The 25,194-nt window shown below is 46.0% G+C and overlaps 1 protein-coding gene across 1 annotated transcript in view; it reads right to left on the bottom strand.

The window, feature by feature from the left end:
• Positions 1-25,194, bottom strand: part of LOC123754409 (lysosomal proton-coupled steroid conjugate and bile acid symporter SLC46A3) — a 61,540-nt gene that overhangs the window by 14,348 nt on the left and 21,998 nt on the right. The gene's annotated exons all lie outside the window — the stretch shown is intronic.

The following is a 25,194-nucleotide window of genomic DNA, read 5'->3' as shown; positions in this document are numbered from 1 at the left end:
GGTCGTAGAATTCAAGTAACACTGTGAGGCAGGACCTGCCATCCCTGAACCCATGTTGATGCTGTGTTACAAAGTTCTTTCGCTCCAGATGTTCCACTAGCTTTCTTCGCATAATCTTCTCCATCAGCTTGCATGGTATGCAGGTTAGGGACACTGGCCTGTAGTTCAGTGCCTCCTGTCTATCCCCTTTCTTGTATATCGGGACTACGTTAGCTGCTTTCCAAATTTCTGGCAGTTCCCCTGTTGCCAGTGATTTGTTATACACTATGGAGAGTGGCAGGCACAGTTCTTCGGCTCCTTCCTTTAGTATCCAAAGGGAGATTCCATCTGGGCCTATAGCCTTTGTCACATCCAACTCTTGAAAACACTTCCTTACTTCCCCGCTGGTAATCTCAAACTCTTCCAGTGGTTCCTGGTTAACTATTCCCTCTCTTATCGCTGGAATTTCTCATTGCTCTAAGGTGAAGACCTCCTGGAATTTCTTATTCAGTTCCTCACACACTTCCTTGTCGTTTGTAGTGAATCCTTGTCGTTTGTAGTGAATGTGTGTGTGTGTGTGTGTGTGTGTGTGTGTGTGTGTGTGTGTGTGTGTGTGTGTGTGTGTGTGTGTGTGTGTGTGTGTTGTGTGGGTGCGTGCGTCTGCGTGCATTCAGTGCGTTCGTGCTGGCTATAACAACCGGAACATGTGCGTATGGAACCCATGTTGTTCTCGTCCACCTATAGCAAAACATTTTATCCAGGGGGGAAGCCTACATACAACACTGACGTCTAATTTCTGTATCACAAACGCACGTGTACAAGACATAATGTTTCACAGGACTCGTGGCTTGGGTATGCAATGGTCACCATATAAGTTATTCCATGTGCATGACAACGGAATGGCCCGCCTCGCTGGCCATGCAGTATTCACCTGAGCGTTCGGCAAGATGCTGATACTGGTTAACAAGGCGTGGACTGGAGTTTGTAATGTGTACAAGAGAGTTTTCCTTGGAATTGGTAAAGTCTTTCAAGAGGATTTGACCTGGGGATTGTAATGCAAACAGGAACATGTGTGTCCTGGAATATACAATACAGAATAAGTATATTTATTATTGTATATTAATTTAATAAGTAGTACTTATTATTGTATATTACAGAATAATATACAATAATAAGAGTGTATACACATTCGTCTTTCGATTTCAGTGATGAGGAGAAGAGTCTAAGTCCAGCTTGTTGTTATTGTTTCAGATTTAGCTACTCAGAACGAAAGGTCCGTGTAGCACGGTCTATGGTGAGCCCGTAATAAGTCCAGCTAGCTTCAAGTCCTTATTACCAGGCATGAATTCACCTCTCCTGACGTTCGCCTTCTGCGACGTACTTGGTCTAGAAGCTGCTGAATGGAGGTGACTTCTATCTTCCAGTGCATCTTAACGTTTTTTCCGACTCATTTGTGGCTCCAGGCTTCCACCGATAGTTGTCTTATTTATTCTTAATTTAAAGATTCTGTTCTAATCAATTCTTGTCTATTACCATCAGTATTTTGTATGTAGTAATCATATTACTACTACTCGTTCTCCCCCAACCACTTAGGCTGGACGGTCTCGCTTCATGCAGGTCGGCGTTCAATCACCCCGACCGTCTAATGTGGTTGGGCGCCATTCCGTTCCTTCCCGACCCATCCCAAATCTTTTTATCCTGACCCCTTCCAAGTGCTGTATAGTCGTAATGGCTTCCTACCTCATAATTCCCTCCCTCTCCCTCCTATTGAGTTGTTAGAATGAACTTTCGTAATCGGTCCTCGTAACTGTGGCCTCTGTCTCTCTTGCCATCCTCTCAACTAGCTACGTTTTGCCTTTCAGCTTCCCGAGATTAGTCTGACGTAGGTTGTGTAAATTGCCTTAAATACGTACCTGATTAGCTTTGTAAAGAGTGTTCTTATGTGTGCCAGCTTTACATAAGCTGCCGATGTTATCGCGCTTGTGTCTGCTTCCCGTGTTAGTGTTCTCATTAACTCATCACGTATTTTTTTGTTATCTCTCTGATAACTTTAGTTATCATCCAGCGCATAGGTTCGAACCGTCATCAAGGCCCTTGTGGCTTTGTTCATTTAATATCTCACGTTATTGTAATTTCCGTGTATACTTTAGTTATCTTACCGTTATTAGCTAAACGAACTAGAGGGGTTCAGTTCCTGAACCGATTATGTGTCTCTATAATCCTTTTACACCACCGCTCACGGGATGGGTATGGGGTGCATAATAAAGAAAAAACTTGAATTACCGCTATTGGGTAGACTCTTTAAGGTCTCCGGTCACTTTTCCCATCCATACTACCTTACACTTGTTGGGGGGTTGAATACTAGCAGCCATTTGTTTGCCCCCACTCCTGGCGTGTGTCAACGGCATCCTACAGATCTATACCGTCTTCATTTGTTTTTCCTTTTCTTAGATTCGCGTCTATGCATATTGACGTTTTGGAACACGTTCTTCATCGCATTACCAACTCCAGGAATATATATGTCGCATGTCAACAATAACAAGCTGTGTGTTCATTTACAAGTACCCACGGTGCGAGCCTTGCTCTTGATATATCAGTTCCATATATATTATATAGAGCCATATAATTCATAAACTAATACTGCCGTCTTTAAGGCTTTAGTCTTTTCGAAGTTCCACCTGCTCCGGGACTATTAATTTCTGCAGCATACAGCATGTATGTGTATCTGTAGCATACAGCATGTGTGTGTGTATCTGCCGCATACAGCATGTGTGTGTGTATCTGCCGCATACAACATGTGTGTGTATCTGCAGCATACAACATGTGTGTGTGTATCTGCAGCATACAACATGTGTGTGTGTATCTGTAGCATACAGCATGTGTGTGTATCTGTAGCATACAACATGTGTGTGTGTATCTGTAGCATACAGCATGTGTGTGTGTATCTGCAGCATACAACATGTGTGTGTGTATCTGTAGCATACAGCATGTGTGTGTATCTGTAGCATACAACATGTGTGTGTATCTGTAGCATACAACATGTGTGTGTATCTGTAGCATACAACATGTGTGTGTATCTGTAGCATACAGCATGTGTGTGTATCTGTAGCATACAACATGTGTGTGTATCTGTAGCATACAGCATGTGTGTGTATCTGCCGCATACAACATGTGTGTGTATCTGTAGCATACAACATGTGTGTGTATCTGTAGCATACAGCATGTGTGTGTATCTGCCGCATACAACATGTGTGTGTATCTGTAGCATACAACATGTGTGTGTATCTGTAGCATACAGCATGTGTGTGTATCTGCCGCATACAACATGTGTGTGTATCTGTAGCATACAGCATGTGTGTGTATCTGCCGCATACAACATGTGTGTGTGTATCTGTAGCATATAGTACGACTGTAATTCAACCGCAGCATTCATCCTGGCTGCCATACATATGAAGCAGGTATCATGAATGTCATGCAGCTGCAGCATACGCCATTAGAACCATAAATCTGCAGAATACACTATGAATGTCATACATCTACAGCATACATCATACATAACAATAGACGAAAGGTATGCGCAATTCTGTTGTTTGAGTATTTATCAAGTGTACCACCATTGCCCTGTATATACACAAAGCATACACGTCTACACTACTGATGACGACTCAGAGCACAGCTGGCATCAGCAAGCATTACACACACACACACACACACACACACACACACACACACACACACACACACACACACACACACACACACACACACACACACCCCAAAGAGCCAAAGCTCAACCCCCGCAAAGCACAATTAGGTGAGATTAGGTGAGTACACACACACACACACACACACACACACACACACACACACACACACACACACACACACACACACACACACACACACTGTCATTATCTACATAGCTGTAACATCTGTCACCGCTCCCATACCTGGAGTCACATCCTTCGTAATGTTTCATTGTGTCACAGTAGCCTCAGGTACTGGCCACATCATCTTGATGACTCCAACACGACTCGTCCTAATGTTCCTACTGTGTTCGCACCTTTTCAGTGTTTCCAGTGCAGGTATGTGAGGGGGTGTAGACTTATGAGCAGTTTGCCCATAATCGTCAATTTTCATATTCGTACAACGCATATTGATTCGCAGAAGCTGTACAGTTTGTTAGGGATTTACACCTGTTCACTTCAGCCACATCTGTATTGATTTGTAATAATTGTTGATGTATTAAGCTTCTAAAGCTTCAGCTTCTCCAACTCCCCCTCTCTCCCCGGTGCGTTATTTTAAACCCAGATTTTGTGTTAGATAATTTGACCTTTGACCTCGCTCTGCGATACGTTGTAGTGGGTCAGTTGTGACGAGTCAGTTTGCTCAATCGTTTGTGTGTGTGTGCGTGTGTGTGTGTGTGTGTGTGTGTGTGTGTGTGTGTGTGTGTGTGTGTGTGTGTGTGTGTGTGTGCAAGAAGCCAGGAGACAGACAGGTGGCTGCCTGACAACACTGGGTGTTCAGGAGACACTCATCAATGAGTCTGCGACGGTCACCTTTCCATCACTAAGCCCCGCGGTTTTACACTTAACCAAGAACGTCACACGTCCTCGGTATATAAGGAAGAGGGGCCACAACCGAGCCAAATATCGTACACTTGCTAGTCTTTCGAGCGCAGCTTGCGTATAATCTATGCTGGTCAAGTAGGAATTCATTACGCGACAAAGGACTCTTGAGTCTTGAGTGACTCACCAATTTGTATTCTAAACTGATAAGCGAGAAAAGAACAAAGACAATTTAAAACGTGGTTCGCGTTTGTAAAACTGCGTGTAGTCACCGTTGAAGATTTCCACAATTCACAAGACACGGCGCACCTTAAGACGTACCGCCGGTGGAAGTCCGTCAGTAATCACCTAGTGCCCGAGAACCTTTACGGGCTCACCATAGCCCGTGCTACATGGACACTTCGTTCTGAGTAGCTAAATCTAAAAACAACAACAACAGAACAAATCCGCAAGGGCCGTTGACGAGGATTCGAACCTGCGTCCGAGAGCATCCCAGACGCTGCCTTAAGTGCATCACGCAATTGTGATTTCTGTGTGTAATGAAGTAAGGGCCAAGAGGGAGAACGACCTATTGACATTGCTCGAGTGCATGGAGGAGTTGTGTAAAACCCTGGTTTGTACGTCGGAGAGGCTGCAGGATCCAGTAAGTTCAGTAGAACTTCGGTTTCAACTCCTTTTACCATGTCGTAGCTCAGTCGATTAAGGCAGCGTCTGGGATGCTCTCGGACGCAGGTTCGAATCCTCATCACGGCCCTTGTGGATTTGTTCATTTGATGCATCACGCTATTGTGATTTCTGTGTGTAACAACAACAGTCTGAGAACCTGCAGGAGCAGTCTGTTCTGGCGGTCGCGGCGTCCACCACCACCCGCCTCTTCGCACCATTTGTCACCAAGCAAAGGAAATGTAATTTTTGTCTTTGCCTAAGCAGAAATGTTGGTGTCTACGGTGGGTGTCGTACGTCTTCGGTCGAAGACGTAGACAGGTCATTAGAGGAGAGTGGGAAGGTGTAATTGGCGCTGAGGACAAGACCGTCTAAGGTGAAGGAGGCCCCCTCCGAGACCATTAGAATCTAAGACACGAGACAGAATGATATTAAGACAAAATTTTACCTCTTATTTTGGTTTGATTACGATGGGATGAGTTACTGTATGAGTAGAGAGGTGTTGTTGTTGTTGGGAAGGGGGGGAACCTGTCAGTGTGGAGTGGATCGGGAGTTTTGGGGGTATTTAGGGGGGGGGAGGGAAGGAGGGAAGGGAAAAGACCTATCAGGAGAAAGCGCCAAGCCTACATATAGCACTATATATATACAATACTATATAGCACTGGGAAGTGGGTTAGGATAAGAATTTGGGATGGGACGAGGGGGGAGGGGGGGGTTAGGAATGCTGTCCAACCACTTGGATGGTCGGGGATTGAACGCCGATCAGCGTGAAGTTAGACCGTCGCTTCGTTGGTTGAACGACGGTATAGCCACGATGTAGGATGGGGGTGGAGGGTGGGGTGGGGGGGAAAGCATGGTATTTAGTTAATGAGGAAGAGTAAGAGTGCTTGAGGAGAGGATGGTGTCGGTGAGATGATAAGGAGTGTGAGGAGAGTGGTGAGACTGTGAGGTTCTTGCATTGGTACTAAGGGAAGGGTGCACCTGTGAGGCAGTGTGAGGGGCAGAGTGTGTCTTGAAGGTGAGGACAGTGGGGAGGGGGGGCGGAGTGAGAGAGGTCTTTATGAGAGAGAGATTTGGGGATGGTGAGATGGGTGGTGGGGGGGGGTGAGACAAGGAGGGAATTAATGTCAGGGGAAAATGTGTGTGTGTGTGTGTGTGTGTGTGTGTGTGTGTGTGTGTGTGTGTGTGTGTGTGTGTGTGTGTGTGTGTGTGTGTGTGATGCGTGCATGCGTGCGTGCAAGTGTGCATACGCGTGTGCATGCGTATGCTTGCCAATCAAAATTACTGAATAATAAACCATATGATAACAAATAACTTATGCTTGAACTCTTTTGTAGACAACTGATACAACAGTTGGATGGATGATACAACAGTTGGATGGATGATACAACAGTTGGATGGATGATACAACAGACGCAACGATTACAACAGAAGACATAAATTGTCGGTCTAGCGAAGTCACTCTAGTGATATCACTCGCCTGAACCTCTTGGCGACATCATTTTGAAAAAAAATATATATATAAATAATCACAAAAATTGCAGCTCTTCGCTAATATATATTTCGTAGGTGACATTTGAGAAATGACGGCAGCTTTCCCAAAATGTTCTCATGACTTAACACAGCAGGTTGTCAAACCCAGACACATATGATTAATGAAGATTAAGCCACCCAAAAGGTGGCACGGGCATGAATAGCCCGTAGATGAAGAAGAAGATGAAGATTAAGTCACCCAAAAGGTGGCACGGGCATGAATAGCCCGTAAGTGGTGGCCCTTTTAAGCCATTACCAGTATCAAGAGCTGATACTGAAGATCTGTGGAGGTGCGAATGCACCCTGCATGACGGGAGATGTCTCCCTTGTGAATGTGTTAAGATGAAGATGAAGCCACCCAAAAGGTGGCACGGGCATGAATAGCTCGTAAGTGGTGGCCCTTTTGAGCCATCACCAGTATCAATAGATGATACTGGAGATCTGTGGAGGTGCGACTGCACCCAGCGTGACGGGAGATGTCTCCCGGACCAAATGGTGAATAGCCCGTAAGATACATATGATTGATTGATTGATGAAGATTAAGCCACCCAAGAGGTGGCACGGGCATGAATAGCCCGTAAGTGGTGGCCCTTTCGAGCCATTACCAGTATCAAAAGATGATACTGGAGATCTGTGGAGGTGCGACTGCACCCTGCGTGACGGGAGATGTCTCCCGGACCAAGTGGTGACCAGATGGTGGTTGATAATTGATTGATTGATTGATGATTGATGAAGATTAAGCCACCCAAAAGGTGGCACGGGCATGAATAGCCCGTAAGTGGTGGCCCTTTTAAGCCATTACCTGTATCAAGAGCTGATACTGGAGATCTGCGGAGGTGCGAATGCACCCTGCATGACGGGAGATGTCTCCCTTGTGAATGTGTTAAGATGAAGATGAAGCCACCCAAAAGGTGGCACGGGCATAAATAGCCCGTAAGTGGTGGCCATTTTAAGCCATTACCAGTATCAGGAGCTGATACTGGAGATCTGTGGAGGTGCGAATGCACCCTGCATGACGGGAGATGTCTCCCTTGTGAATGTCGGATACATATGGCATACATACCAAATATATACAAGAAGTCAGGTGTGGCTACAGGGGGGAGCGGCAGTAACGGAACGATCATACATGGTTACATATCACACATGTTACAGATGGGTACAGCGGGAACGAGAGTTCACAGATGGAAATTAAACCAGAGATGAGCCACAGTCCGTGTGAACAAAGTCCTAAGCGAAGGGCCAAAGGGTAAGATGAGTCTCAAGAAGGGAGAACTATCATTCGAAGAGCGCGCCAAGCCATTACCACAATATAGCACTTGAAATGGGTCAGGATAAGGCGTTGGGATGGGACGGGGAGAGGGAAAAGGAATGGTGCCCACCCACTTGGATGGTCGGGGATTGAACGCCGACCTGCCTGAAGTGAGATCCTCGCTCTACCGTCCAGCCCAAGTGTTTGGGTAGTCTCAAGGAGAGGGAAATGAAGGTTCACTACATTCACTATCATAAGAAAACCAAACAAAACAAGTGGGAGTCGGGAGACATTGCATCAGACAACCGACGGCCAAAAGCAAGCGTGGCTCAGGAGCTAGAGGTCAATCGACGTAAAAACAGTTAAATAAAAACACACACACAATATTCCCCCCATGGTGGTAATTCTCATATTATTGCACAGTTGAACAGTAATGCAACTTCCAATTAATATTTGCTTTCCATTCAGCTAAAAAAGTATCTAGAGAACTTCCTATTACCCTCTTCATTACCACCGACTGACCGACTGTTTCCTCACATTCACTCTCACAGCGAATACAAAAGCAACATAGACCTGACGACATCTACCATAGTCCTGCTATTGCGGCCTTGCGCGCCCAGAGTAACTCAGCAATGTACAGAGGGCGGGAGGAGGAGGGGAAGGTGGGGCTGTTCTTGCCACACCCTGGAACACAAAAACTGGATCAGCCTCGACCCTCGCCTCGGCTCGTGGTGTGGCCGACCCGGATGAACCCCCAACATTTATCCGGTCTGGACCTTGGAGGCGGTAAGGAGGAGGAGCAGAGAGAGAGAGAGAGAGAGAGAGAGAGAGAGAGAGAGAGAGAGAGAGAGAGAGAGAGAGAGAGAGAGAGAGAGAGTGGAAGATTGAAGAAAGTTTCAGTAATGACTGGGGGAAGATGGAGAAGACATTTCCAGTAAGTGAAGGTAATCCAGGACCAGGGCAGTCCAGGCTAGGACCTGAGTGTATTCCAGAGCTGAATGGGAAGGAGGAGAGGATGGGGGACTGAACTACGAATGTTGAGCAGCTTCGTTGACACCGTGGAGGAGAGCTGTCAAGAGCTCCAGACCCGTAGAAGAGAGCTTCAAGAGCTCCAGACCCGTAGAGGAGAGCTGTCACCAGCTCCAGACCCGTAGAGGAGAGCTGTCAAGAGCTCCAGACCCGTAGAGGAGAGCTGTCGAGAGCTCCAGGCCCGCAGAGGAGAGCTGTCACCAGCTCCAGACACGTAGAGGAGAGCTGTCAAGAGCTCCAGGCCCGTAGAGGAGAGCTGTCACCAGCTCCAGACACGTAGAGGAGAGCTGTCAAGAGCTCCAGACGCTGAAGAACTTGCTAGGCAGACAACAGCACAGTTCGCCTCCTAAAGCGTGTCACAGAAAGAAAAATCTTCATGGAAAAAAATAACTAAAACAGGTAAAACACAATACAAGTGAAGACTGACCAGAGTGTTCCTGGGAGGTTAGTTTACCTTCCCTTAGCCTGTAGTTTACCTTCCCTTAGCCTGTAGTTTACCTTCCCTTAGCCTGTAGTTTACCTTCCCTTAGCCTGTAGTTTACCTTCCCTTAGCCTGTAGTTTACCTTCCCTTAACCTGTAGTTTACCTTCCATTGGCCTGTAGTTTACCTTCCCTTAGTCTGTAGTTTACCTTCCCTTAGCCTGTAGCTTACCTTCCCTTAGCCTATAGTTTACCTTCCCTTAGCCTGTAGTTTACCTTCCCTTAACCTGTAGTTTACCTTCCCTTAGCCTGTAGTTTACCTTCCCTTAGCCTGTAGCTTACCTTCCCTTAGCCTGTAGTTTACCTTCCCTTAGCCTGTAGCTTACCTTCCCTTAGCCTGTAGTTTACCTTCCCTTAGCCTGTAGTTTACCTTCCCTTAGCCTGTAGTTTACCTTCCCTTAACCTGTAGTTTACCTTCCCTTAGCCTGTAGTTTACCTTGCCCTAAACATGTTTGGTTTATAACTTCATAAGAAATGCTTAGATGTCATTTCCTTGTATGAGTGGGGAGCCACGACGCACTGAGGCGGTCGTTACCATGCACCACGCACAAACTACGCATGGAGCACACCAATTACCATGCGTGCGCATCTCGCCAGAGAGCTTATACTAGGCTGCCACTAAGTCGACGTTAATTCTAGGCACCACAGCGTGCTAGGACACCAGGAGAGAGAACGTCAACTCGAGGCATGATAGATGTACACAAGAGACTCTTGACTAGTTCGAGGGTCGACTCTTGTGGGTTAACTGCAGACGGGTGTACACACCTGCAGACGGGTGTACACACCTGCAGACGGGTGTACACACCTGCAGACGGGTGTACACACCTGCAGACGGGTGTACACACCTGCAGACGGATGTACACACCTGCAGACGGGTGTACACACCTGTAGACGGGTGTACACAACTGCAGACGGGTGTACACACCTGTAGACGGGTGTACACAACTGCAGAAGGGTGTACACACCTGCAGACGGGTGTACACACCTGCAGACGGGTGTACACACCTGCAGACGGGTGTACACACCTGCAGACGGGTGTACACACCTGCAGACGGGTGTACACACCTGCAGACTGGTGTACACACCTGCAGACGGGTGTACACACCTGCAGACGGGTGTACACACCTGTAGACGGGTGTACACACCTGCAGACTGGTGTACACACCTGCAGACGGGTGTACACACCTGCAGACGGGTGTACACACCTGCAGACGGGTGTACACACCTGCAGACTGGTGTACACACCTGCAGACGGGTGTACACACCTGCAGACGGGTGTACACACCTGCAGACGGGTGTACACACCTGCAGACGGATGTACACACCTGCAGACGGGTGTACACACCTGCAGACGGGTGTACACACCTGCAGACGGGTGTACACACCTGCAGACGGGTGTACACACCTGCAGACGGGTGTACACACCTGCAGACGGGTGTACACACCTGCAGACGGGTGTACACACCTGTAGACGGGTGTACACACACCTGCATTAACGTAGGGTTAACATTCATTACCGTATGTATTTTCCCCTTCTTTCCCCCCCCCCCTTTCCTACCAGCGGAAATAGAAGGAAAAAAATGTCACAGTATAGAGCATTAAGTATCACTCATTCACGTCTGGACTTGTGCTTCGTCAGTTATGTTATATTAGCAAACTTGATGCCGCTGCATTGGAGCAATCTTTCTCGCATGTCGCAATGTTGATTTGTTTTGTTTTTTCAACTTAAAATCAACCTTGTGGAGCATTACTAATATAATGTTTTGAACACTAGGGGTCAGCATCCATGTTTCCCTTTTTACTGACAATGGTGACGGAAAAGTCCTTTTCCTAGCTGTCATATAGAGACCTCGGCTCTGCTTGTATGCCAAACAAACTTTCCGCTCTCACAACAGCTCCAGCCATCAACTGGCTGGAACATATTGTGTTGTCAGGGTCAACGATAAACTGGGTCGATGCTTGCAACACATGTTTCCCCGTAGAATATTTCTCAAGCTTGAAACGATAAAAAAAGATCCCAGCCAGAGAACTGCCCGAGCCTTGACTTTCTAGTACTTTAGACGATAGCGAACCCTGCTTTTTCAGGCTTGTTAGATCTATTAAGTCCGGCCATGTCCAAAGCCCGTTAGGAGGGCTAGGTGGGCTTGGAAGTTAAGCCTGTCAGATCTGTCAAGCCCGCCAGGAGACCGGGGGGAGCGGGGAATGAGTCCTTTCTGTAATGTGTCAACTGATTACGGGAACAAAAAGATTCGGAGAGGGGCGACATCTATACTCAAGAGCGTTGTAAAAAACACAATACCGGGATGTATAGCTGCGGGTGTCGGGAGAAGCTGTGTCGGCGAGAGTCCGACACAACGCGACAGGCTAAAGATGACAACTTTGTAAGCAGAAAAACAAAAACAAAAAACTGGCTCATTCATTTGATCGATGTTGCAGCGTTAACCCGCTGCAATTTATGAGAGGGAGCCTGTCGTTAGCCCTCATCGACGTCCATGTTGGATTTTTTGACGAGGAAGGTGGTGAAGAAAAAACAGAAGAGCAGCGATATACGCCACAGGTCAAAGATTTTGTTTTTAATTTTCCAAGAGTAAATTTTTGCATGTGATGGGAAAGGATTATAATGACGATTTCGTCGCTATAAACGAGACCATTGTGATATGGTCTCGTTAATAGCCTCGTTAATATTCTCATTTTCTCTCTCTCTCTCTCTCTCTCTCTCTCTCTCTCTCTCTCTCTCTCTCTCTCTCTCTCTCTCTCTCTCTCTCTCTCTCTCTCTCTCTCTCTCTCTCTCTCTCTCTCTCTCTTCTAGGTCACACGATGTATAATACATCGAAGTCTAAGAACTCCGAGTTCGTGTAACTCAAAGTCGGTAATGTCGCTCCACAAGTTCAGAGCCGCGCCTTAAGAAGTTATGGATTTCATCCCTCCACATCACGGTGAAATATATTGATGCATCTCAGTGTGAAAACTTTTTGTGTCTCAGAGGACATTGTGCCCCAAAGGATACTGGGGATGAGAGGATACTGTGCTCCAGAGGACACTGTGCCCTGGAGGACACTGTGCTCCAGAGGACACTGTGCTCCAGAGGACACTGTGCTCCAGAGGACACTGTGCCCCAGAGGACACTGTGCCCCAGAGGACACTGTGCCCCAGAGGACACTGTGCCCCAGAGAACACTTTGCCAGGTAAAAATGGTAATGGGAAGGTCCTCGACCACCATATCTGCGTAATCAAAAACGCTATTGAAGTTTAATTTAAGGGTAATCCTTCAGCGAGTGATGGAACCCACCAGAGAGCGATGGAGCCCACCAGAGAGTGATGGAACCCACCAGAGAGCGATGGAACCCACCAGAGAGGGATGGAACCCACCAGAGAGGGATGGAACCCACCAGAGAGGGATGGAACCCACCAGAGAGTGATGGAACCCTTCCAGAGAGGGATGGAACCCACCAGAGAGGGATAGAACCCACCAGAGAGGGATGGAACCCACCAGAGAGGGATGGAACCCACCGAAAAGTGATGATACCTTCCAGAGGGGTGATGAAGCCCACATAAGGGCAGGAGAATCGACAAAAAAAAAAAGAAAACAAAGAGTGGCAGTACTAAGGCCAATAGAGGTCACACCTCAGGTCACGACTGAGGTCAGCTGTGTGCTAACTACGCATTTAAGGCCATTCAAATCTTCTGAAGCTCTTGCTAGCGTTAGGAATCACCTCGCAATTGACTACCACAACCACCACCACCACCACACACACGCACACACATCTCAAATGTTGAATTATTATTCATCCTTCTAGTGTCACGCCCTCGCAACAGCCTCTCTGACATTTCTAATGAATTCTAGACACTGTTGCTAATGGCAGACCTCAGCAAACCTCCAACACCCCCACCCCACCACCTACCCCACTATGGCCTCCACGTTAGCTGCTCCTTGGTTCATAAGTCTGCTCCACTGGAAGGGTTCACCAAGCAGGTCGACTGGGATGGTTCGTATGGCAGGTCGACGGGGATGGTTCGTATCTTTACAGGCCACTACACATCACGACGGGGATGGTCTTTCGTATGGCAGGTCGACTGAAATGGTTCGTATGGCAGGTCGAGATGGTTCGTTTGGCAGGTCGAGATGGTTCGTTTGACAGGTCGAGATGGTTCGTATGACAGGTTGAGATGGTTCGTATGACAGGTCGAGATGGTTCGTATGACAGGTCGAGATGGTTCGTATGACAGGTCGAGATGGTTCGTATGACAGGTTGAGATGGTTCGTATGACAGGTCGAGATGTACAGGTCGACTGGGGATGGGGAATTTTGATATACCTTCCAGAATACTCAACTGGAACACCCTCTTTGAATCTGTGTTGACTTACCCTGACCTTCCTGAACACCTGTAGTAGTACTCTGACCTTCCTGAACATCTGTAGTAGTACCCTAACCTTCATGAACACCTGTAGTAGTACCCTAACCTTCCTGAACACCTGTAGTAGTACTCTGACCTTCCTGAACATCTGTAGTAGTACCCTAACCTTCCTGAACACCTGTAGTAGTACCCTGACCTTCCTGAACACCTGTAGTAGTACCCTGACCTTCCTGAACATCTGTAGTAGTACTCTGACCTTCCTGAACATCTGTGGTAGTACCCTGACCTTCCTGAACATCTGTGGTAGTACCCTGACCTTCCTGAACATCTGTAGTAGTACCCTAACCTTCCTGAACACCTGTAGTAGTACCCTGACCCTCCTGAACATCTGTAGTAGTACCCTAACCTTCCTAAACACCTGTAGTAGTACCCTGACCTTCCTGAACATCTGTAGTAGTACCCTAACCTTCCTAAACATCTGTAGTAGTACCCTAACTTTCCTAAACACCTGTAGTAGTACCCTGACCTTCCTGAACATCTGTAGTAGTACCCCTGACCTTCCTGAACATCTGTAGTAGTACCCTAACCTTCCTAAACATCTGTAGTAGTACCCTAACCTTCCTAAACACCTGTAGTAGTACCCCTCACCTTCCTGAACACCTGTAGTAGTACCCTAACCTTCCTGAACATCTGTAGTAGTACCCTAACCTTCCTGAACATCTGTAGTAGTACCCTAACCTTCCTGAACACCTGTAGTAGTACCCCTGACCTTCCTGAACACCTGTAGTAGTACCCTGACCTTCCTGAACACCTGTAGTAGTACCCCTGACCTTCCTGAATACCTGTAGTAGTACCCCTGACCTTCCTGAACATCTGTAGTAGTACCCTAACCTTCCTGAACACCTGTAGTAGTACCCTGACCTTCCTGAACATCTGTAGTAGTACCCTAACCTTCCTGAACACCTGTAGTAGTACCCCTGACCTTCCTGAACACCTGTAGTAGTACCCTAACCTTCCTGAACATCTGTAGTAGTACCCTAACCTTCCTGAACATCTGTAGTAGTACCCCTGACCTTCCTGAACATCTGTAGGAGTACCCTGACCTTCTTGAACCTGTTAGCCAACAGTGAAACCTTTTCAACTGGCAAACTTCCTTCACAGTGAAGTTTTACCCCCCCCCCCCAACCTCACCAAGAGCCTCGGTAGAGGTTACCCCTCAACCCCAACCCCTTCCCCTCTCCCCTATCCCCACCTGTACTGCCCCCACGAGCTGTATCCGGTAACACCTCCATCAGTAGGGGGGAAGCGAGCTCTGCCTCGTCTACACCAGCTGAAGGTCCGTCTAGGTACAATTCGTTCTCAACTGACGAAACCAAGTTTTTCCCTCGAGATGTTGCAACATTTCTGCCACTCTGTTGGTATTGAGGGGTGTGGCGGCCTCTCTCCTACTCCCCCTTCTCTGTCTCTCTGTCTCTCTCTCTCTCTCTCTCTCTCTCTCTCTCTCTCTCTCTCTCTCTCTCTCTCTCTCTCTCTCTCTCTCTCTCTCTCTCTCTCTCTCTCTCTCTCTCTCTCTCTCTTTTGGTTTTTGCTTCCTACACCTCGCAGAAAGCGACAGAATGAATGAATGAATGAACGAATGACTGAATGAGAAGTGCTGGACTCATTAAAATCGTTTTTAGGGTCTTATTAATATAGCGCAGACAATTGTATAAAATCCTTTACAGGCCACCCACTACACAATGGTGTTGACGCCCGTGCAAGAGTGGCTTTGTGTGTGGCTTTGGACTCGCCAGCAAGCCTACCAGCCTTCCAACATACACACACCAGAGGGAGCACGACTACATGTATTGAAGCGTAATCACGTACTAGGTACCCCCTTGACTCCTTGACTGTAAGCAGAACGATGGCATTACTCGACATCAAAGTAGCACTCTTGAGAGCCCCGAAATGCATGTTGAATAGGTTCCTCCCACTTTTCACAGTTAAAGAAGTGAAATTCCCGTAGTCCGGGACAGGAAGCCGGTATACTTACGCTTATCAATGTCCTCCCTTTCGGTCATACGCCTGACTTTCCCCCAAGGATGCAACCCCACAACAGTTTCATGAATCCCTAGTTACCGGTTTACTGCGAGGGGGACAGGTGCATCAGGTGAGAGGAAATATGGCTTGTCCTTCTCAGGGACTGAACCCGGGTACCTTGGTTGTGATTCGAGGACGTAGACCATTGTGCTATAGGATAATGTTTGGTATTTAATGACCTTTAATTGTAGGTGTATCCATGAAGTTGTTTAACAGTTGCGAACATTAACTCAGTGTTTTACTTAAGACTTTGATCGTTATACCTCAGTGTTCAACTAAAGACTTAATTATGTTTGAATGTTCTGCCTAAGACATGTTCGTCTTGTTTCAGTGTTCTAAGTCTTGCTCGTTTGTGTCTTGATAAGATCCTGGGCAACATAGAAACAACTATATTATATATATATATATATATATATATATATATACATATATATATATATATATATATATATATATATATATATATATATATATATATATATATATATATATATATATATATATATATTATTTATGCATATATTGTGCCTCTAAATTAAATTGTTATGTAAATATGTCTGTAAGAGAGAATACAATATTCATTTCATCCATGTTATTCCTCAGTATCATTAAGTCTGCCTTTGAAAAGCATGCATTACTAGCATGTATTACTAGTATGCATTACTAGTATGCATTACTAGTATGCATTACTATATAGCCTCATTGTATGGCATCAAAATTTCCTCATTGACGCATCCCAGTCACTCAGTGATTTCATTGAACACGTATTACTAATTCTGATTTTATTGTCAGTGTTATTCTAAATATAAAATTTATTAAAATTGTGTGTACACTTATAAGGTATTTATAATTTCTAAAACTATGTTTAGTTCCCATAGCTTCCACTCTCGTGCCCTCAGTCACGTGACCAGCTGTGTGAGAGAGAGAGAGAGAGAGAGAGAGAGAGAGAGAGAGAGAGAGAGAGAGAGAGAGAGAGAGAGAGAGAGAGAGAGAGAGAGAGAGAGAGAGAAAGAGAGAGAGAGAGTGTGTGTGTGTGTACACGTCAAAGTCCGCTGTACCAAAATACAGCTGTGCTTCCTCTAGTATTAATATGCTCGAGGCGCGGGAGAGCGCGGCGAGGCCAGGCCGCTGCGCCCACCTTCCTGGGCCGAACATTTAGTATTGGGAGCTCGTACCATCCATTTTGTTCACCCCCACAAGAGAGGAGGACGTGCCGAGGGAATATTTGTAAGGTGCATTATGCAGAGTCGAAACCGTTAAGATCGCCTTTTGTTTCGAAGTGCCGTTAAGAGCTTTTTTTTGTTTCCAAACTACGTTTAGATCGTCTTTTGTTTCCAAGGGCCGTTGTGATTCTCTTTTTGTTTCTCAGCGCGGTAATGATTGTCTTTTTTTTCTTATAAGTGACGTTATAATCGTCTTTTTATTTCCAAGCTTTAATTAGAAAGAAGCAGCGGCTTGCAGTCCTTTACGAAGGAATATTGAAATTTGAAGCAGTGTTCAGGATGTTGACCAGACCACACACTAGAAATTGAAGGGACGACGACGTTTCGGTCCGTCCTGGACCATTCTCAAGTCGATTGAGAATGACACAATCGACTTGAGAATGGTCCAGGACGGACCGAAACGTCGTCGTCCCTTCACTTTTTAGTGTGTGGTCTGGTCAACATACTTCAGCCACGTTATTGTGACTCATCGCCTGCAGTGTTCAGGATCATTTACTTTAAAACATTATCATGATAGCCAAAAATTAACAATTTACGACAAGCATCTTGTTGTGCAGGAAAGCGGAAAACCTTGTTTCTTTTATTATTGAAACAGAAAACTAACATGTTAGGTTAGAAAACAAGATTTGGCTCTAGCTGAACAAAATACAATGCTCGTGGGCACTATGAAGCTAACGTCGCCCATAAGTATGATAAATATATGAGTGACAAAGACCATGATAAAGTTAGTGAGTTTGAGCAGTCAATTAAAAAAGCAGCTGTCGGTAATTAAAAGCTTTCTTCAAGTTATTAAGACTGCAGTAAGACATGACAAAGCTGTGTCTTTGCAGCATTTACCGAAGGGAACTCTATGTAAAACTGCATGTCGATGGCTTCAATGTTTATTTGCCCGGAGAAACGGGGGCAGAGTTTTGTCAACATAAGCCTCACAGGAAATACAAGAAATACAGAATTACTGAGAATATTAACACTCTGATCCAAGCAAAAGAAAAACTTTTTACAGAATTATATTTTGCAGTTTATGAGAGTACTTGTAACTGATTCAACAGCACAGTTTAATATTTGTATAAGTGGTGTTGATGAAGGTGTACAGGTAACAGCACAGTTTCTGAAGTTGATAATAAATGGAAAAATAACATATAATTTTATCTTCGTTATTTTTGTATTAATCATGGACAAATTACTAGTTGATTGAGAAAAGTTATGAGTCTGGCTGTAGATTTAACGTCGCAAATGATGATTACAAAAGTCAATGCGGTTAATAAATTCAAGGAAAAAATACTGAATAAAAAAAACTAAACTTTTGCAATGTCTATTACATTATTCAGAGAGAAATGATGTACACATTAATTATGGATAATGTCATGGATATTGTCATTCATTGAACATATACGAGCACGAGCCCTTAACGATAGAAATACGAACTGCTTTTTGAGGAGAAAAATTCAAACCCTCGCAGTATGTCATATCACACTGATGATCGATGGTTAGGCTATGCATGAACTTTAAGATAATAAACGGAATCGAGATCTGGCATTACAGAATACGCAAATGTCACAACGATGCAAGGGCGCAATAAATTATATATAAATGATTTATAGCTGTATTCGTATTTTTCAGATGAAATTACAGTTTTTTGAAAGGCAACTTCCAGAGGGTCATCCCTTGTACTGTCCAGCCTTGATATCCCCCGCAAGACATAACTGAACGTTATGCAGACATCCCACAGTAATGCAGCAAGATTTTCAAGTTCAGGAATGAGTTTCACGATATATTTACTGACTTTAATTACCACCAGAAAGATTTCTCCATTTTCCGGGTCTCCTCCTTTATCGGCGTTGATAAGACGCCGTTATTTCTTTCTCTAGAAGTAATTGTTACAATATAATTCTGTTCTGAGGGATAATTTTTCGTGTGTAGATGAATCTTATGGACGGCTTACAGTCCACCACGAAGGAATATTGAAATCTGAAGCAGTGTTCAGGGGTTACTTACTTTAAACATTATCATGATAACCAAAATTGGTTATCATGATTGCAGTCCATCGCGAAGAAATCACACAACTGATTTTTGATAAATTCCTGAGCACCAAATTTGTTTCGAAAATGTTGTTGTTGTGGCTCCAGTGTCACCCAGACACCCCGTGGCTCCAGTGTCACCCAGACACCCCATGGCCCAAGTGTCACCCAGACACCCCGTGGCCCCAGTGTCACCCAGACACCCCGTGGCTCCAGTGTCACCCAGACACCCCGTGGCCCCAGTGTCACCCAGACACCCCATGGCCCAAGTGTCACCCAGACACCCCGTGGCCCAAGTGTCACCCAGACACCCCGTGGCCCCAGTGTCACCCAGACACCCCGTGGCTCCTGTGTCACCCATCACAACTTGTCCTCTCAACCTAACACGACGCATTTTGTACAGTCCACCGACCCGTTAAACAATCGATTTATTAGTAAACAATAATAAAACAAAATTATACTGACGTTTTCTGTGCCTTCGCTTCGATAGGTTAGGTGGGTTGTTTGGGCTTCTTCGTTTTGGGTTAAGCAAACCAATTGTATTTCATAGCGCAAAGAGAGATAATGGGCTACGATAACGAGCGGATATTCACATAACAAACAGCAAGATAAGGAGTGAGAGAAAGCGCAAACACTCTGATACCCTTCGAGCTCCCACTGTGACAGTAACGAAAACTTAGACAAAGAATTAAGTGACAAGAAGTAGTAGTTACGAGGCACGGCCAAGTACGCTAATCAGCATCTGAAGCTGCTCTCAGAGGTCAAGGGTCAAGATAGGAGGGGGAGGGAGGAGCACAGGACGTGGTTCTCTTCCCGATGACCCAAAATTAATTCCAGGCAACACTTTACCTGTAGGTAATCGACATGCCGTTATTGCTAATGGTGTTATTAACTCGCGGCCTGCCCTACACCCCCCCCCCCTTCTATCGCGCAATACCAGTCAGATTACAATGAATATTCAAAAGCGCCAGAGAGCGTATGTGCAGATGCAGAGAATCCGGATACCACTGGGGAACGGAGAGAGAGAGGGCATCTAGAGAGTTAGCAGGGCGATGCCTTTTCTCCTATAACACCATCTTCCCTTCAGGCAGGCCAGAGGGCTGCAGGCACTCGGAGGCACTCACAATCTGCGTGGTACATTGCTGAACAAAATGAAGCCCTGGGATTATATATATATATAATTTAGTAGTGCCAAATACACAAATACTGGTTGTGTGTGTGTTGACTACAGATGAGCCTTACCAGCAGCAAAAATTGCAAAGCCTATATCAAGGTCTGTGTGTGGAGCCTCCCAGTGCCACACACGTGATATTTTAATCAGGAAACCGACTGGGAGGACTTATCATCTCGAATACAATGGGGGAGAATTTCTTGATCTCGTGCAAGACTGTCTCCCCAAAGGAGTGAGAGAGAGAGAGAGAGAGCCCAGTACCCGAGGAGACGCTGGTCCAGGTCTAGTCCTGACAGATTAGAAGGACATGGTACACCAGGGTCAAGTAGGGGAGATAATCACTTAAGATAGATGAAAAGAAATGTAATGATAACATTTATAATGACTAACCAGAACGGGAAGTAAACTTGTATAACATCATCCCGGGATATAATATAAGATTTGCGAAATGTTTTTGGCTTTCAATAAAAGGATAACAATATTACCTGCCAATATTGTACTTGACACAATCGACTCGAGAATGGTCCAGGACGGACCGAAACGTCGTCGTCGTCCCTTCACTTTCTAGTGTGTGGTTTGGTCAACATATTTCAGCCACGTTATTGTGACTCCTCGTCGGCTTACCTGCCAACTCTATACAAACTTGTCAAGTGGGGAGTTGTACACTAGTATAAAGACAGCTTCACAGAAGGTCATTACATCTGTGAATCAAGTACAGGGCACCGTGAGTCAAATCCTCCCAAAACGAATATTTCATGAATATCAGAAACTGAAGCCAATAGCATTAAGATCCCTACAAGATCGTGATATCTATGAAATATCCAATAACGACAATTCATAAGTTGTACTAACATTGAAATCACAATAACATAGTATATCAATGAGGAAAAATAGAGATTAATTAAACGGGATCGAACACGCGTTCCTGGACGGCTTATGCCATACATACACGAGAGAGAATACGTTGGAAACTATAGTAACAGAGGAAACGTCAAGGACTGTTTCCCCGTGTGGGATAATTTACCTGCTGGAGCTGCAGACACGAGAAAAGTGTTTAACTATCGAATATTAATGAAAAGACGCAGAAGATGAAATAAGGCGATAATTCACGTCTTGTGGCGCTTTGTTCACACACGCGCGCACACACATGCACACACACACACACACACACACACACACACACACACACACACACACACACACACACACACACACACACACACACACACACACACACACACACACACACACACACACACACACACACACACACACACACACACACATACACACACACATACACACACACACACACACACACACACACACACACACACACACACACATACACACACACACACACACACACACACACACACACACACACACACACACACACACACACACACACACACATACACACACACACACATTCCAAGGACCCCCTCATCACCTCAGCCCCCAAAACCCGTCCAGCCCTCATCCCCTCAACCCCCAAAACCCACCCAGCTCTCATCCCCTCAACCCCCAAAACCCATCCAGACCTCATCCCCTCAACCCCAAGAACCCACCCAGACCTCATCCTCTCAACACCCAAAGCCTACCCAGCCCTCACCCCTCCTCATCCCCTCTCCTTCCATGTGACCCCCCACCCTTGCGAGGGAGGTGGGAGGTCCCCCCCACCCCCTCTATCCTTCCCCCTCCCAACCTCTCAACCTCTATCTGTCTCCCAACCTTACGCTATCTCCCAACCCCTCTATGCCCTCCCCAATCTTCAGACCCAGTATGCCCTTCCTACTCCAGACCTACCTACCCAGGCCCTACCCCAGACCCTCCTACCTACCTTCCTAGAAGCCCAGCCCCCAGTAGCCCCCCAAGCACTCTTTCTGAACACCCCCCTCCTGAACTCTTTCACCCCCCATACACCCCCCGGACCCCCCCAGACACCCCCCGGATCCCCCCGGACATCCCCCGGACCCTCCCCGCCCCCAGTCATCCCCCAGACACCCCCCAGATCCCCCAGATCCCCTCTGCCCCCAGTCACCCCCCAGACATCCCCCAGATCCCCCCAGACCCCCAGAGAAAGGGAGAACTCTGGTACAAGAGTTTCCATGAAGAATCTCAAGGTTTGGTACACCAATGCTGATGGGGTATCTAATAAAGCAGAAGAGATAAAAGAAAGAGTGAGTGAAGCAGATCCTGACACAGTTGCAATTGTGGAAACTAAAATTAATGACATGATCTCAGATGCAATCTTTCCGGAAGGGTACCAGGTGATACGAAAAGAGAGGACACAGAGACAGGGAGGGGGAGTAGCACTCCTAATAAAGCGGAAATGGAAGTTTGAAGACCTGGGAAATCGAGTTACCAATGAGTGCACAAGCTTCATACATGGAACTCTGACAGTAGATGGGAGGAAGATTGTGATCCTGGTAATCTACAATCCCCCACCAAACAGTAGAAGACCCAGGCAGGAGTATGATGACAACAACAAAGCATGTATAGATGAACTGCAGAAGGCAGCAACACTAGCCCACAGAATGAGAGCGAAGCTGCTGATCATGGGGGACCTAAATCATGGAGAGATAAATTGGGAATCAAGGAATCCCCATGGAGGGGACGAAACGTGGGGAGCAAAATTAGTAGATGTTATAGACAGGAATTTCCTGACACAACATGTGAAGGAAGACACAAGGGAAAGAGGAGGAGATGCACCGAGCCTATTAGACCTGATTTTCACCCAGAACGTAGAAGATATCGAGAATTTAGAGCATGAAATACCTCTAGGGGCCAGTGACCATTGTGTCCTAGTCTTTGACTACATGATGGAATTCAAACTTATGACCATGGGACAAGAGATCTGGGAAAGGAGAGCTGACTACAGGAAAGGGGACTATATGAGGATAAGGGACTATCTGGGTGAAGTGCAGTGGGAGGAAGAAATTAGAGGAAAAACAGTCCAAGATATGATGGACCTAGTCATACAGAAATGCCAGGAGGCCGAAGAGAGATTTATACCAACGGTAAAGGGAAAAAATAAGAAGGAATATAATAACCCATGGTTTAATAGACAGTGTCAGGAAGCAAAAATGGCCAGCAGACGGGAGTGGAGGAAGTACAGAAGACAAAGAACAGAGGACAACAGAAGCAGATACAACAGAGCTAGGAACGATTACATTAACATAAGACGAACATCGGAAAGGGACTATGAGAACGATATTGCAATCAAAGCGAAAAAACAACCCAAGTTACTACACAGTCATATAAGAAGAAAAATGTCGGTGAACGACCAAGTGACAAGACTAAGGAAGACAGAGGGGGCATATACTGAAAGTGACAAGGAAATCTGCGAGGCACTGAATGCCAGTTTCCATGGAGTGTTCACTACCGAGCCTGAGCAGCTCCCATTGTTGGAAGGGGTTACCCTAGATGAAAGACTATCAGATATAGAGGTGACAGCAGAGGAGGTAATGAAACAGTTGACAACTCTAGATGCAACTAAAGCAGTTGGACCAGACAAAGTATCACCGTGGATACTAAAAGAAGCAGCACAGGCCCTCAGCGTGCCTCTGGCAATGATCTTTAATGAGTCACTTATGTCAGGAGAATTGCCCAGTTGCTGGAAGAAGGCAAATGTCGTGCCGATCTTCAAGAAAGGAGATAGGGAGGAGGCACTTAACTACAGACCTGTATCACTGACAAGCATCCCCTGTAAAATACTGGAAAGAATAATTAGGCTGCGACTGGTTGCACACCTGGAGAACATTAGGTTTGTGAACAAACATCAACATGGGTTCTGGACAGGGAAATCGTGCCTAACAAACCTTCTGGAATTCTATGATAAAATAACGAGGATAAGACAGGACAGAGATGGTTGGGCAGACTGCATATTTCTGGACTGCCAAAAAGCCTTTGATACAGTACCGCACATGAGACTGCTGTTCAAGCTCGAGAGGCAGGCGGGGGTGGGGGGAAAGGTCCTAGAATGGATAAGGAACTACCTAACAGGAAGGAGCCAAAGAATTACGGTAAGGGGCGAGAAGTCGGACTGGCGAACAGTAACAAGTGGAGTACCACAAGGATCGGTGCTGGGACCAATTCTATTTCTTGTATATGTTAACGACATGTTTACAGGCGTAGAGTCCTACATGTCGATGTTTGCGGATGATGCAAAGTTGATGAGAAGAGTTGTGACAGATGAGGATTGCAGGATCCTCCAAGAGGACCTGAACAGATTGCAGAGATGGTCAGAGAAATGGCTACTAGAATTCAACACGAGCAAATGTAAAGTTATGGAAATGGGACTAGGAGATAGGAGACCAAAGGGACAGTACACAATGAAGGGGAACAGCCTACCTGTAACGACGCGTGAAAGAGACCTGGGGGTGGACGTAACACCTAATCTATCTCCTGAGGCACATATTAATAGGATAACGACAGCAGCGTACTCTACACTGGCAAAAGTTAGAACATCATTCAGAAACCTAAGTAAGGAGGCATTTAGGGCGCTTTACACTGCCTACGTAAGGCCAGTCTTAGAGTATGCCGCCTCATCATGGAGTCCCCATCTGAAGAAACATATAATGAAACTGGAAAAGGTTCAGAGGTTTGCAACGAGACTCGTCCCAGAGCTACGAGGGATGGGGTATGAAGAGCGCCTGAGGGAATTGTGCCTTACGACACTAGAAAGAAGAAGGGAGAGGGGGGACATGATAGGAACGTATAAGATACTCAGAGGAATTGACAGAGTGGACATAGACGAAATGTTCACACGGAATAGTAACAGAACGAGAGGACATGGATGGAAGCTTGAAACTCAGATGAGTCACAGAGATGTTAGGAAGTTT

This window comes from Procambarus clarkii, chromosome 18 (genome assembly GCF_040958095.1).
Source record: "Procambarus clarkii isolate CNS0578487 chromosome 18, FALCON_Pclarkii_2.0, whole genome shotgun sequence".
Classification (NCBI taxonomy): domain Eukaryota; kingdom Metazoa; phylum Arthropoda; class Malacostraca; order Decapoda; family Cambaridae; genus Procambarus; species Procambarus clarkii.
The sequence above is the reverse complement of the archived record's forward strand: the minus strand, read 5'-3'. Positions and strand labels throughout refer to the sequence as shown.